The sequence below is a fragment of the Callospermophilus lateralis genome, chromosome 3 (assembly GCF_048772815.1).
Source record: "Callospermophilus lateralis isolate mCalLat2 chromosome 3, mCalLat2.hap1, whole genome shotgun sequence".
Taxonomy (NCBI): domain Eukaryota; kingdom Metazoa; phylum Chordata; class Mammalia; order Rodentia; family Sciuridae; genus Callospermophilus; species Callospermophilus lateralis.
Window position 1 is genome coordinate 87,171,000 of NC_135307.1, and position 3,554 is coordinate 87,174,553.

General features: G+C 40.5%; 1 pseudogene; it reads right to left on the reverse strand.

The window, feature by feature from the left end:
• Window positions 1-1,001: 1,001 nt before the first annotated feature.
• On the reverse strand, window positions 1,002-2,373 carry LOC143393987 (serine/threonine-protein kinase Sgk1 pseudogene; annotated as a pseudogene).
• Between the last annotated feature and the right edge of the window lie 1,181 nt (window positions 2,374-3,554).

Here is a 3,554-nt window from a genome sequence, read left to right on the forward strand (position 1 = left end):
TATATTTTTATTATTTTTCAAGGTTTTATTGCAAACCAAAATTGGTTCATTGCACACAAAAAAAGTTGTATGGTAAGAAAGAGGGATTGTACATATTATAACCGTGTTAATTACAGTACATTAAAATGGTGGTTTACATTACAAATAAGCCTGTAAGTTTAAATATACTAGTGTTATAACCCAATGTACAGACCTTCTTTATACAATACATACAATTATCAGGAATGCCAAAAAAAAAAAATGCCAAAAATAAAAAAACCCGCATAAATAATGCCCATTTTACAGGTGACATTTTAAACAATGAAAACACCAAACGGCTTCAACAACTGGGGCATTGGTCCATAAAAACCCTTTCTAAAAATAGAAATATTTGTAGCAGCAATGCTTTCTTTTAAGCATCTGGATGCAAGTCATTGCAAGACCATTTCAATAAATTTTAGTTATTAACAATATCTTACAAAAAAAACAGTCTACACATAAAATTTATCTTCCAAATATGGAAGAAACAATGTCCCACATTGTAGTGTCCTGCAAGTGTCACATTGATGCTTATAACAAAATCCATCTGTGATCAGGCATACCACACTCATACCATTGTTCACATAGTATATCCACAAGGAAAAATAACGAACTGAAACACTCTGCGATAGGAAAAGCTTTGGAGCTAACACGATCTCAGCAGAAAAGGCACATTTCAGAATATTCCTTATCACAGCCCAGACAGACCCACAGAAGATCCTTCTTAGATCAGCATCTCCTCCTAAGGAGATGGTTGCATCTGTCTAGGGCTGCACACTAATGCTCATTTCTGAGATAGCACCACGTTGGAAGGAAGGATAAAAATGAAAACCTCATGAGCTCACTGAGAGGAGGGTGTGCTCTTTGAAAAGCTTCCAGCAAAAGAGTGTGCAACAGGATTGCCAAGCTTCCAGAGATGGGCAAATTCTCTCTTTTAAGATGTCCTGTCAGCTGGCAGCTCTGGCTCAAAGGCTAACTAAAACATTTAAAACACATATGAAATCCTTCAAAACCACCCCTAAGACTGTTCAGAGGAAAGAGTCCATGGGAGGTGCGTATGAAAAGCCCAGGAATGCCTCAGCAGCTTCCTTCTCGCTGGCTGTGATGAGGATGCTGTCAGGGGACCTGCCAATGGAGTTGGGGACAGGCTCTTCGGTAAACTCGGGATCGAAATGGGCCCACTCACATTTGGGATAAAAGGGGGCATTATCTTCTTATTAATGAGATCATCCCAGTTAATCAGAGAGAAGAAGACGTGATTCTTAATCTCCATAAAGTCGTCCTTGGCACCGAGCCTCTTTGTCCTGTCCTTCTGCAGGAGGCCCTCCAGGAGATGTCTCGCAGAATTTGTGATATTTGGTTTCAACAGGAGGGGCTTGTTCAGAATGTTATCGTACATCTCGGCTGTGTTTCGGCTGTAAAAAGGAGGCAGGCCATACAGCATCTCCTATAAAACAGCCCCCAGGCACCACCAATCCACCGTCCTGTCATAAGTCTGCTTATGAAGTACTTCGGGTGCAAGATACTCAGGTGTGCCACAGAAGGTGGATGTCGTGCCATTGTGTTCAATGTTTTCCTTGCAGAGTCCAAAGTCAGTAAGGACAATGTGTCCCTGTGAATCTAGCAAAATATTCTCTGGTTTTAAATCTCTATAAACTATGTTCAGAGAGTGCAGGTAACCCAAGGCACTGGCTATTTCAGCAGCATAGAAGCGAGCCCGTGGTTCTAGGAAGCAGCGCTCCCTCTGGAGATGGTAGAACAGCTCTCCTCCATTAATGTAGTCTAGGACAAAGTACAGTTTGTCGGCAGTCTGGAAAGAGAAGTGAAGGCCCACCAGGAAAGGGTGTTTCACATTCTTCAGTAGAACATTCCGCTCCGACATAATATGCTTCTCCTCCTTCTTTTTCAGGATTGCTTTCTTCTGCAAAACTTTGACTGCATAAAATGCTTCTTCTGCCTTGTGTCTTGCTAGAAGAACCTTTCCAAAACTGCCCTTCCCAATTACTTTCAAGAAGTGAAAGTCAGATGGTTTAGCATGAGGATTGGATGATGGACCAAGGTTGATTTGCTGAGAAGGACTTGGTGGAGGAGAAGGGTTGGCATTCATAAGCTCGGGCTCCTGAGGTTGGGAAATTTTCAAAATGGACTGAACTTCAGGGTGTTTGCATGCGTAGGAGTTATTGGCAATCTTCTGAATAAAGTCGTTCAGGCCCATCCTCCTCTGTTTCATGAAAGCGATGAGAATTGCTACAATTCCCCTCATTCTGGAGTAAGTGAGGGTGCCTCTAGCAGCCTCGGTTTTCACCGTCATCGCCACCGACAGAGCACAGAGAACCTAGGCTGATGGGAGACCGGCTTGGCCAACACTGCCTATTTTTTTTCATTATAGAATGGACACAATACTTTTATTTATTTATTTATTTATTTATTTATTTATTTATTTATTTATTTATTTATTTATTTATTTATTTATATGTGGTGCTGAGGATCAAACCCAGTGCCTCATACATGCCAGGAAAGTGCTCTACCACTGAGCCCTAGCCCAGCCCAAGGAATTCTTAAATAAAAATTATAGGGCCAGCCAGGCATGGTGGCGCATGCCCGTAATTCCAGTGGCTCAGGAGGCTAAGGCAGGAGGACTGCAAATTCAAAGCCAGCCTCAGCAACTTAGCGAGGCCTTAAGCAATTCAGTGAGACCCTGTCTCTAAATAAAATACAAAAAAGGGCTGGGGATGTGGCTCAGTAGTTAAGTGCCCCAGTACTAAAAAAAAAAAAAAAAAAAAAAAAAAAAACCACACACACAATAGGGCCAAATTTGGTGGTACACCCCAGTATTCCCAGCTACTTGGGAAACTGAGGCAGGAGGATCACAAGTTGTAGCCTGACAACTTAGTGAGGCCCTCATTAACTTAGTGAGACTCTCAAAATTTTTTTTTAAAAAGCCTGGGAAGTAGCTCAATGGTAGGTGTCATGATTTCAATATAACTGGCCTTTTTATTGGTTTTGTTTGCAGTTGTTAACTGATTAACTAATATCTCTTCCTCTTATACCCTCTGGCCTTTGAAATTAAATTTTTGACATCTCAGAGTTTTTCTTTTGTTAGGACAGATTGCATTTTTTTTATAACATTGGATTTAATTTTCTAATTATTTTTTCTACTTTTGTGTTTATGAGAAATACCAACCTGCATTTTTTTTTCTTGTGATGTTTCTTGTCAGAGGTATTATTGATCTCATAAAATGAGTTGGTAATATTTCTTCTTTAATTATTTGGAATAATTTATTAGCTACTCAGGCCTGGAGTTTCATGGGCTTTTTGTTGGTTTGCTTATTTTGGTTTTGATACCAGGGATTGAACCCAGGGGAACTTAACCACTGAATCACATCCCCAGTCTTTTTTATTTTTTATTTTGGACCGAGTCTTACTAAGTCTCACTAAGTTACTTAGAGCCTCACTAATTTGTTGAGGCTGGCTTCAAACTTGCAATACTCCTGCCTCAGCCTCCTGAGTCACTTGATTGCAGACATGCACCACTC